The 11,398-nt window shown below is 40.5% G+C and overlaps 1 pseudogene; it reads right to left on the minus strand.

Moving 5' to 3' along the window:
- Positions 1–10,067: 10,067 nt before the first annotated feature.
- LOC122104568 lies at positions 10,068–11,126 on the minus strand (annotated as a pseudogene).
- Between the last annotated feature and the right edge of the window lie 272 nt (positions 11,127–11,398).

An 11,398-nucleotide genomic window follows, 5' to 3' on the forward strand; every position in this document is an offset into this window, starting at 1 on the left:
GTATAACCCCTGCTTTCACTATATTTGATGTCAGTATAACTTGTGGAGGAGATGGGGAAAAACCAGTTGTTTAAGGATACAGGTGGACCTGTTGCAACAATGAGAAGTACAAGTTGTCATGTCCAAAACAAGCTTTACAACGTCGGTGCGGGGGGGGGGGGGGGGGTGGGGTGGGGAGGGTGGTGGGGGAAGGGGGGGAAGGAGAAGGTTTGGGATAGGGGGTAAGGGAGGAGGCTGGGAAGGGATGTGAAGGGTAAACCAAAGGAGTAGGCTGCAATGCTTGGTAAGAAATGTACGCATTATCCTGCCCATGTAATTGTAACCCCTCTGTACAGTATGTTCACAAATAAAATAAAATAAAATTAAAAAAAAAAAAAAGACTTCCAGGTGCTGAGCTTGTAATTATGAGTCACACGCACACATGTAGTTTCGATGAAGGAGAAGGTTGTATCTTATGTACATCATCCCTTTATGTCAAGAAGCACGTTATTATCTTCTATATAGAAATTGATAATTTTGTCTTTTCCTATCAAAACAGGAACAGTATGCAAATATTCATTAAAAATTTAAAAAATGCACACAAGTGATCAGTCAGACACTTAAAAGGCAAAAAATAAAAAGTAAAACCTTTGTTTCAAAAATGATAGCTCTCTACATGTTAATAATGCCTTTTTAATTGCTATGTGATGTGCAGCAAAGATAGACTATAAGGACTATTGGGATAGCGAAGCATTATCTCATGAAACCATTATCTCATGATTTCATGAGATAATGCCTGTTCTGATCCAAGCTGCAGGCGTGGCTATCATCAACTCCAGCTAGCCTTTCATACCTCTGTCCCTTTTCACTTTAAGGAACAGGAAGAGGTCCTGGGACTTTCTGTAAGTTATAGCAGATACAGAAATAATGGCCCCTCTCTGTTAACAATTTCTGTTTTATTATCATAGTAAAGCATACACCCCTGTGTGGAAATTTAAAATGCTAACGAGTCATAGAATATATATATATATATATATAATATATACACACACACACACACACACACACACACACACACACACACACACACACACACACACACATATATGATCAATGACTACATTTCAGGTCCTTCATCTGCACATGAGAATATCAGGGAGGGCAGGTCTAAAAAGGGATATAAAACTAAGGCTACAAAAACAAAACAAAACAAAACAAATAAAAGCTCCCCCAAACGAAGGCTACCACTCCTGTGGGCTACTCTGACTTTGAAATAATCTGTTTCTATTCTATCCTGACTTTTAATCCAGATTGCTCTGTCTATGGCCTGACCTACTGCATTTCTTCTGTGTAATAATCTTTCAGTTTTCTTTTCCTTTAAAAATTGGTCCGTGTTTGATTTTTTAGCTTACATGAGACAAAGGACCATGACTGCTTTCTCAATGATATAATGTATCATGAATCAATATATTGGTTCACATTTTTAAATTAAAAAAAACCCACTCAAGCATAAGTTTATAATGTTCTCTGCACCAGCACTTGTCATTACGGTTACAATTTCATTGATTCTTTAGCTTGTGGAAAAACTAACATTGGCCTTTTATTTTTCAAAGGTTTCTTTTGATCATTAAGCCCAAAGGTAGAAGTACTTTAATAAATCTAAAGGCTAGAAGTATCTGTCAAGTAACTTTCCAATATGTAATATTTGTTTCCATTATGTCACAAAAGATGTTTAAAGAGTGGGAATTTTAGTTTATGGTGGTGGCTCCCTACCTTTACTGTTTATAACAACTCCTGGAGCAGTTTGTTAGAAGTGTAGTTTTCCTGGTTGTCTGAAGGGTTTGGGGGTACATTTCAGGGCCTTACATTTTAGCAAGCATGTTCCATATGACTACTGCGGGTAACCTAAACAATGGCTTACAAGCACCAGCTTCTCTGCCTTCCCTCCTTTCTCTTCTTGTTCCATTTTACCAAAGACAAAATTGGAGTGATTTGACATATGGAAAATATTTATTTCTGTATCAGAGCTCTTAGTAGCAATAGATAAAAATTAACTCTGGCTGTTTGAAGCACAAAAGGAATGTATTGGGGGAAATTCAGTAGCTCAGAGGACCTCTTGGAAAGCTGGAAAATTAAGCATAAAGACTGAACAACTAGAACAATATTAAAATCAGTTTTAGAACTGCCTGTATACCTGCACCAAGATGCTGTGGCGGACACAGACAATATCCCTAATTCTAGGCACCAGATGCTGCCTGTACCCCTGCTGCCTTAGCCATGTCCAGAAACTATATTGTGTCATTTTCACTCTCATAAAGTTATAGGTATGGCCAGCTAACTGGATTGATTCCAGAACCTACCCATCTCATCTTATTGGCGGAGCTTAGAGTCTGCTTCATGTTGCAAGGTGATGAGAAGGAAATATATGGGTTCTGTAGTGTGGGATGCCCTCGTCTCCCACAAAAGCCACAAGACAGTGGATCCACTATACATAAAGGAAATGTGTTAAGGTCTTGTGTTGTCAAAAGTAGTAACAGAAGTTTTATCTCCCCTATTTGAATTTGAGAAAAGATGCAAATTTCTTCTCTTACATGACTGATTGTTACTTTGTAGTACTAAGTTAATAGTATTGTAATTTAAATTTGGCTTTTAGTAGGTAATTTATAAGGAACTATTTTGGAAAATTAATTTGGAGTTTTGTGTCCCCATGATGTGGAGTATTCCATTTAAGATGAATTCACATTAGTTGGGAAAAAATTGTTTCTTTTTCCCCAGGAAAAAGTAGTTTCTCTAGGAAACCTTTTCTTAGGCTTTTGTGGGAAAAATTAGTGTAAAAGAGGGAAAAAAATGAATCTTTTCCCAGAGGAGAAATGGTGTTGAGCTGTAAAGGTTCTCTGTTGTGAGAGACAACCTTGAATGACACAAAGTTTGTATATTTTATTTCAGAATACTCCTTATATAAGAGCAAGTAAGAAGATCTTCATTCATATTAGGATGAGCTAGGCCTTGCAGATTGCTTTTAATTTTTTGCCCTAGAATTTCTTTGTTGGAGGGTACTGCAATACAAAGTTTACTTGGGAAAGAAACTCTAAACTTGAACCCCTTAAAACAGAAAAAAAATTAGAACAATCAGTATAAGAAAATGGAGCAATAAGAGCAGTAAGAGAATATTTCATTTGTTCATTTGGCAAACATTTATTGAGTGCCCACTCTACAAAATGCTGTCATATGATTATCCTTAAGAAGCTCAAAGAGATGTGAAAACTAAAAATAATTGAATTATTAAAGTATCTGAAAGAGGAAAACATAGGACAAGATGACAGTAAATTTTGGATTCAATATTTCCATGAGATATCTTAAAGACTGAGAAAGAGATAGGGTAATGGTGGTGATGAGGTTTTCAGGAATAGTATAGGTCAGGGGCAGGCAACAGAGAAGCTATAGAAGGAATAGACCATGAGCCTGGACTAGCTGAGCTAACACTGGAGAGGCAGGTCAAGTGACACTATGCATATGGCCAAGCACACAATGGAAAACCATTGAAGGAATTAAATGAGGTAATGATCAGATTAAACATGTGTTATTTATTTGTTTAAATATAGAGAAATAGCATAGGTGGTAATGAAGGTAGGATTTAAGATTTGACTCATTTCCAGTAGGAAATGTAGAGGCTCTAAAGTATGGATGGAGAAAAGATAGATTCTGACGTGAGAAAACTGATCAGATACAAACACTTGTTGGGTGTGAGGGTTCAGGAAAGGGTGTTGCCAAAGATTTCCAGATTACAATTTGAATAACTGAGTGGAGGAGAATTGCCACTCTAATACAGGTGATTTTTTTCCCTAGGGTAGTAATAAATTCAGGTGCCTCTAGGGGACTGGATCTCAAGGGAGAGGTAGATTTGGCTATGGATTTACAAGGAAATAGGTTATAGCTTAGTTACTGGGAAGTGTGAAATTGCCCCGTGGGACTGTGAGAAGAAGACAATGTAGGGAGTACTAAGAGTTAGCAGCATTTGAGGAGCAGGTGCAGGAACGGGGTTCATGAAGGAACTGGTAATAGAAGGGTAGCGAGGAGCCCTTGTTAGCTCCTTTTACCCCATCAGTTATTCTTCCTGGAGGAACTGGCCTGGTCTCTCCCCTTCCACTAATAATTGGCCGCTGCTTCTCAGTATTTCTATCTGCTCTGTGCCTTGTGGTAACAAGCCTATCTCTGTGGGGCACCCTGAGGCTATCCAGCTGTTCTGGAGCTTTATGAATAAATGTATTCTATGTATGGAATTAATAGACCTTCCTGACTCTGAATCTCCTAATTAATGATTTTTAGTCAGGAGACATTTTGTGATCACCTCTTCTTTCTCAGTGGTACTTGGTAAGGTCCAGACTTATCTTTGGTTGTTAAAAGTGGGGATATAAGAAGTTGCTGCCAGCCAGTGTTGCTACACATCCTGGAGATCCCAGTACAGTTCCCACTCCTCTAACAAAGAATTAATCTGCCCAATGTGTTAATAGTTGTGAGTTTGGGAAACTTGATGAGAATCATCTTCCATAGTATATAGTAATACAGAGGTAGTATTTCTTTTTTCTTTTTTGGCAGAACTCGGTTTTGAGCTTAGAGCCTAGTACTGGTTAAAGAGGTACTCTTACTACATGAGCCATGTCAGTACCCTTTTTGCTTTAGTTATTTTTATGAGTAGGGTCTTTCTTTTTGCCTGGATTTCAGTCCTCCTGTTTATATGTGTGATAAAACACAATTATATTTATTGGTTGAAGTGATGTCTTTGTGCAGGCTGTCCTCAAACCATGATCCTCTCAATCTTTGCCTCCTGAGTAGCTAGCTAGAAAGCACTCTTTTAATGTCTTAAATATTTCTAAAAAGGTTATATTTCAATATCCAGGTTGGCTCCTACGTTTGTTTCCAGCTAGCTACAAATTTTGGTGGGGAAGACAATGGCATTGTGTTTGGGTATCCTAAAGAGCTCTCAAGGAGGAACAGCCAGCAGATGAGAGAGAAAGCAGGAAAGTGTATGAAAATCATGAAGAACGTGTTCTTTGGCTTTAGCATGTGAAGGTCTAGAGTCTTATGTGTGTGTGCATAATCATTCAGGGTGTTTACTTGTAGATTTATAGGCACATTCTAGTTACCACAAATAAGGGAAACCACACAGCCTATGTTTCTTTTGGTCTGGCTCACTTTGATTAATATAATTTTTCTAAGTCTTTCCATTTCCTTACAAATGGTACAATATGATGTTATCTGATGAAAGCATAAAATCCCATTATGTATATATACCACATTTTCTTGGTCCATTCATGAACTGAGGGAAGTCTGGGTTGATTCCCTATCTTGGCTATGTAAACAATGCTGCAATGAACATTGTTATGCTGGTGGCTTTAAATGTGGCTTAGTGGGCTGGGAAGATGGTTCAGTGGTAGAGCGGTTGCCTTGCATGCCTGAGGCCCTGGGTTCGATTCCTCAGCACCACATAAGCAAAAAAAGAAAAAAGCCGGAAGTGGCGCTGTGGCTCAAGTGGTAGAGCGCTGGCCTTGAGCTGAAGAGCTGAGGGACAGCACCCAGGCCCAGAGTTCATGCCCCACGACCGGACCCAAAAAAAAGAAAAAAAAAATGTGGCTTAGTTTGTGGTCCCTTGGATAAATGCCCAGGAGTGAGGTTGCTGGGAACTTCCATACAGCTTTCCAGAGTGGTTGAACAAGTTTACATTCCCACCAACAGCATAATAGAGTTCCCTTTTGGACACAGCCCCACAAGCATTTGTTATTGTTAGTTTTCCTGATAATGGCCATTCTAACTGGAGTGAAGTGGAATCTCAATGTTGTTTTGCTTTGCATTTCTTCTCTGGCCAGAGATGTTGAGCATTTCTTTATGTGTCTATTGGCCATTCTTATTTCTTCCTCTGGAAGTCTCTCTTTACATCTTTGGCCCATTTATTGATTGGGAGGATATGAGTAGGAGTGGTTGACAATGGCTCAATAGCTATCTGCAGATCATCATATAAAATAATATTCTATGAAATGAACTCCAAGAAAAGGAAATGAGACATTTTTTAGTTGCCATTGTTGCTGTTTTTGTTTTCTTTTCCTTTTATCTAATTTTTTGTTTGCATCTAGGAGCATAAGAGAGGGCACAGAAAAAGCAGAACAAGGATGAACAAATACAACAGTGGTACTATCTAGACACTATATGCAAAATAGACTGTACATCTTGTAGGTGCGGACAGTAGGGGAAAACTGGGAGAGAGCATTGGAAGGGGAAACAATTCAAAAAGAATTGTATTCATTACTCATTATCTGATTCATGTAACTGTAATTCCTCTGTATATCAACTCTACAATAAAAATAAAAAATAAATAAAATGTTTATACAGAGAAAAAGAAAGTGTTCTTAAAAAGGAGGCCATCAGAATCCACTGATTCAGAGAGGGGTGAATACAGCAGGGATGTATAGGTTTTTTCCAGGGCTTGCTATACATGACTTTATCAGTGACCTTCACCAGAGGCATTTGGGTGAGGGGATGAGGTTGGAGCAGGATTTTATTTTATTTTTTTTGGTCGGTTGTGGGCCTGAACTCTGGGCCTGGGCACTGTCCCTCAGCTCTTCAGCTCAAGGTTAGCCCTCTACCACTTGAGCCACAGAGCCACTTCCAGCCTTTTCTGCTTATGTGGTGCTGAAGAATTGAACCCAGGGCCTCATGCATGCAAGGCAAGCACTCTACCACTGAGCAACCTTCCCAGCCCCAGGATTTTTGTTTTTAATGAAAGGTAAGGAAATAAGAGGAGTGAGTGCTGGATTCTTTGGTTATTGATAGGAAGGAATTGATCAGCCAGACCAGAGCACAGGAATAGGAACATGTTTGGGTCATAAATAGAGAGGTAGGGAGAGTGGGTATTTGCAGACCAAACTGCAAAAGGGATAATGTCTGAAATGAACTCTTGAAAAGGACACCAACAGATAAAATGTACATTTGAAAGAAACTTCTTTGTTCAGAAGTCAGTTATCTTCATGAATATGGAGATGTAGGAAAAGGAAACAGACCTAAATAGGTTTGTGAGACCTGGGCTTTGTTGAAGAAAGGAGGGAGATGTAGAAAGTCTTTTTTGATGGCTCTTTCCTCTTCATTGAACTAAAAGGGCTTTTTCTTTTTAGGAAGAAGTGGAAAAATAGGGAGTCTATAGAAGTCTGTGACTTCTTTTTTGTCATGGGGCCTGAACTCTGGACCTGGGTGCTATCCTTGAGCTCTTCAACTCAAAGCAACTGCTCTACCCGTTGAGCCACAGCACCACTTCTGGTTTTCTTTTCTTTTCTTTTTTTTGTCAGTCATGGGGCTGGAACTCTGGACTTGGGTGCTGTCCCTGTGCTCTTCAGCTCAAGGCAAGCGCTCTACCACTTGAGCCACAGCGTCACTTCCAGTTTTCTAGTGGTTTATTGGAGATAAGAGTCTCACGGACTTTCCTGCCCGGGCTGGCTTTGAACCACGATCCTCAGATCTCAGCCTCCTGAGTAGCTAGGATTACAGGTGTGAGCCACCGGTGCCCGGCTCACTTCTGGTTTTCTGGTGGTTAGCTGGAGATAAGAGCCTCATGGACTTTCCTGCCTGGCTTTGAACTGTGATCCTCAGAGCTCAGCCTCCTGAGTAGCTAGGATTAGCTGTGTGATCCAATAGCTCCTGCCTTACTGTGACATCTTGAAAAATAGAAAACAAATGAAAGAAAGTAAGAAACAGACCTTAACAAATAGAGCCATTCCCTCATCATTTCTCTAATATCCAGAAATCTAGGGAGGGAGGTGATCTAGTCCAGTATTCCCATAACCAAGGCTAGTTAGAAATCTTAAGGCAGAGAGGCCAGTGGGATGGGATAATAGTAGTCCCACCTTCTTGTACCTTTCTTCTCTTATTCTAATTTCTGGAAACATCATCTGGAGAGTGACTTTTTTAAAATACAAACTTAGCATCTCATATAGCATATGCCTGTGTCCTGCTGTCTTCCTGGCCTGATGAGATTTCTAATGCTTTAGCAGATGACTCTTCTGAGACCTAGGCTCGTTGAGTCTTGGACTTGACCACTGGCAGCACCATATCTTGCCTCAGTGATTCAGAAAGTAGAGTTACAAAATGTGATGTTTCTATACGATGGTGTGTTGGAATTTCTCTGAGAACTTCCGTAACTCCTGAAGACAACAGGATGGACCATTTGAAGTAGGCACCACCCTGGGATGCCCAGAGAAAGGCAGCCTGAAAATTAACCACCTGCTTCACCTTTTTGCTCACATGACTTTAGGATACTTTGCTCTACTGATCTCAGCTTTGGAAATGCTCATGGTACTCACCTCTATCCACAAGCCTAGCACAAGGCAGCTTGAATAGTTTCATTTGCCTTTCTAATTCCTGTGAAGGTGATAAAGTTATTTTATCCACTGGTAAATGTAATAAACAGTGATATTCAGATAGTACACATTTAAGCTTGCCTTTCCTCTTTACATAAAAGTGCAACTTAATGGCCACTGGATAATTAAAATTAAGCCACATTCAATAGATAAACAAATTAAAGCAGAGCAAATTGTGTACATGCCTCCCTAAACAGCACACATATTATCAGAGAGGGCAACCCTAATTATTCAAGGGTATAGCAAGAGCTATTGAAGGAGCTATTGATTTTTTTAAGATAAGAAAGTGTCTTCAGTATTAATAGGTAACATTTCTTTACAAGCCACATTCTTTGTAATACTGTAGAAATCAGAAAGGAAACTGCAACAAAAATATGGATTGTATCCACTAATAAGGATTTATAAACCGAGATTCATGATTGTCAACAGCTAATTTTAATTATAAGATTATACATAAATTAGTTTCCTCTGTGTAATGTTACAACAACTCTAGAACTTGTCAACTCCACACTCATGGTTTCATGTTGAAACTTGCAGATGGTTTTAATACATTTTAGGTATAGTCACCCATTCATGATTTACAGTATTACAGTGTGTTTTTTATTTGCTTGTTTGTTTTTAGATTCCAATCTGAATGTGATCATTTCACATGCTGCTTGCTCCAGCATGCATTCATCATTCAATACTATGCCTTAGAGATTTTGGATAATGGTACATGCAAATCTACCTCAATATGTTTACCATTTAACTTCCTCTTCCTCTTGATATATTTGTACTGAAGCAATAAATTCCTTTGATTTATTAATTTAAAAAGTCAAGAAGGTCATAGAAAAATTAAATCAATTCCTGCTTAGGATCATCTGTTTCCAGTTCCAACTTTCACAGACAACCATTTTGAGCAATTGCCAGTTATTATGTTGTGACAAATATTACTTTTGGAAAAAATGAATAAAATCTTGTTCAACAGTTTCTCTTTTGTTGAATACTCCATCTTCTTCCCCTTGTTTTGGTGGTACTGGGATATGTGCTAAGGGCCTTGTACTAGTTATACAGGCAAGCTCTTTACATCGTACTTGTGAGATGTGCCCTTTACCACTTGATCCACAAATGTGGCACTTTTAATTGATTTATTTTTCAGACAGAGTCTTGCATTTTGACCAAGGCTAGTCTCCAACTTTATTTTTGACCATGAATGATCTTCCTACCCATGGTGTCTGGCAGAGTTGGGATGACAGAGAATGCTGACATGCCCTGCTTATTTAGCTGAGTTAGTATCTCACCACATTTTTGCCCTGGTTGTCCATTAACCAGGATCCTTCCAATCTCTTTCTCTTAAGGAATTACAGAGATGGTCCATTATGTCTGGATTTCATTAGTAACATCTTTTTTAAAAAACAGACAAACAAATTATTTATTTTTCTTTTGCAGTGCTGAGGATAGAACCCAGGCCCTTTCACACACTAAGGCATAAGGAAGAACACCTTCAAGATGCTCCATCACTGAGCTACATTCCCAGCTCTCATTTCCTTCCTTCCTTCCTTCCTTCCTTCCTTCCTTCCTTCTTTCTTTCTTTCTTTCTTTCTTTCTTTCTTTCTTTCTTTCTTTCTTTCTTTCTTTCTTCCTTTCTTTCTTTGTTTCTTTGTTTCTTTTCTTTCTTTCTTTCTTTCTTTCTTTCTGGATTAGAGGATACATAAAACAGTCACATGTTGTGGTCGATGGTTATCAAGAATAATGCTTGGTGCCCTCCCACCCAGCAAGGCCTCCCTTAAAGCCTCCTGTGATCAGGAGGAAAGCAAAGTCATGGGGGAATGGGCAGGGATGAGCAAGAGCCCAGGAACTCGGGGCTGCCCTGAACTTTTCTTTGGGATAATGATGAAGTGGCCTCATGGGGAAGCTCCCCTTCTTAGTCACAGCCTGCCCCCTCAGGAGCCCTGCATCTCCATGTGGTCTCCCTGGCTCAGGATGTGCTGTAGCAGCCTGTTGCCCATGTCCAGGGTCTCGTCCTTCTCCAGCATGATGTCATAGGTGACCGTGTAGCTTCCACTGTTCTTTCAGGAAGCCAGTCTTGAGGATGTTCTGTATGCCAGGAACCATGTTGGTCTTGGCGAGGTCCCCCATGGAGTCTCCAAGCAGGAGGATGTTGGTTTTGCCCTACAGTTGCTGGAAGTAATTGGAGTTCTCACACATGGGAGCTATTCTTGTTGTAGGTGTGGATGAGCTGGCCTTTGAATCTTTGTAGGAAACCCTCTTCATTAAAGTCCATGTAGTTAGACACAATGTGGATGTTGGAGTGGAGCATGCCCATTTGTCGAATGATTTCTTCCAGGATATCACCAATGCCCACTGAATAGATGAAAAGGGGCATGTTGTTTTGATGCAATGTGTTGAAGAAGGTCTTATATCCCTACCTGAGCATTGACGCGGACTCTTGGACTGCCTGCACTGAGACTTGTGAATCCTCTGTTGACACAGCAGATGGTGGGCCTTGGCTCACCACTGTACCATATGCGGCAACTTCTCCTTGATGGTCGGCTAGAGGTGGATCTCAATCAGGTAGGAGTGATGAAGAATGGCCGAGAGCTCTTTCTGACACTCTTCACTGGAGATCTTGCTGTTATCTAGAATATTGTGGGAAGAAGGGCATCTCTGTCCATTACATGCAAACTTGTTCAAGGTCATGTCAAAATCAGAGATCACCTGCAGCCGGTCTCCCACGGCCTGGCCGAGGGCGTTCACAGCCTCTGCACGCGCTGCACCTGGCACATCCGCACCAGGGCCTTATCAGGCTGCTCCCCTGTCTGGGACACTGGGAGAGGCCCTGACCCTGGGCAGCCTGGACCTGGGCCCTAGAGCCCAGGGCCCCGGGACTAAGTGCCACAGTGTGCATGTGTGTGTGGGGGTGGGGGGGGTGGGCGGGGGCGGAGGGGGGTGTGTGCGGAGTAACATCTTATACCTTGATACCATTTTCCTGGTTTCCTTTAGGAGCCTTTGCTCTTTAATTTTAGTGTGGATCTTTA

The sequence above is a fragment of the Dipodomys spectabilis genome, unplaced genomic scaffold (genome assembly GCF_019054845.1).
Source record: "Dipodomys spectabilis isolate Male_0828 unplaced genomic scaffold, ASM1905484v1 ptg000026l, whole genome shotgun sequence".
In the NCBI taxonomy this organism is placed as follows: Eukaryota; Metazoa; Chordata; class Mammalia; order Rodentia; family Heteromyidae; genus Dipodomys; species Dipodomys spectabilis.